Source organism: Seriola lalandi, unplaced genomic scaffold, assembly GCF_002814215.2.
Source record: "Seriola lalandi dorsalis isolate HSWRI2012SDOR001 ecotype SW California unplaced genomic scaffold, Sedor1 jcf7180002054225, whole genome shotgun sequence".
NCBI classification, from domain to species: domain Eukaryota; kingdom Metazoa; phylum Chordata; class Actinopteri; order Carangiformes; family Carangidae; genus Seriola; species Seriola lalandi.
Window position 1 is genome coordinate 112,178 of NW_019524778.1, and position 720 is coordinate 112,897.

General features: G+C 41.0%; 1 pseudogene across 1 annotated transcript in view; it reads left to right on the plus strand.

The window, feature by feature from the left end:
• The window catches only part of LOC111653565 (TBC1 domain family member 12-like), a 23,191-nt pseudogene that overhangs the window by 12,946 nt on the left and 9,525 nt on the right, over positions 1 to 720 (plus strand). Inside the window, exon 3 of the transcript XR_015437126.1 lies at positions 50 to 183. The product of XR_015437126.1 is annotated as a TBC1 domain family member 12-like (transcript). The remainder of the gene's footprint in view (positions 1 to 49; positions 184 to 720) is intronic.

The window sequence follows — 720 nt, forward strand, 5'->3', positions numbered from 1 at the left end:
AGCTGTTAGCTGTTAGATGCTAATTTTGTTATTGTTCTACTTTGTTTAGTGTCCACAGGAGGAGCAGGTGAACGACCCGGGTATGTCCTCGTGTCCTCAGCGCCCCCCGGCTGCAGGCAGGAGGAAGAACCTGGAGTTTGAACCTCTTTCCACCACAGCGCTCATCCTGGAGGACCGGCCAGCGTGAGTCAGACACTCACCTGGACCCGAGACACTCACCTGTCATCGGTCCAGACTGAGGAATCAGGATTTATAGTGGTTTCATTTTCATGTTAGATTTTATTGACACTCAGGAACCTGGACTCATAAAATGTTTTAATTAGGATACAAACTAATATCAACAAATATGTGTCTTCCTGGTTTTAGCTACTGTCTTTATTATTGCTAATGCCATCTTTCTACAAAATCCATTTTAGACATTTATTATACATTTATCTATTATTCTATTCACATATGCAACGATATATTTTAGGAAACCAGTGCTACTGAACCCATTTCAAGCACCAACACAGTTCATCCACTTCACTAAAGGTATTTTTTCACGAGAGATGTGAAGGACTTGGGTCACATCCCCTCTTTAGGGACGGGGTTAGGGTTAGAGACAACAGTGGAGCTCAGTGTGGACAGAGCTGAGATTGTTCTGAAGATTTTGATATAAAACACTGGGGTATTAAATGTTATGTTATATGTAAGTACATTTAAAAAGTGGATTTAATAAAC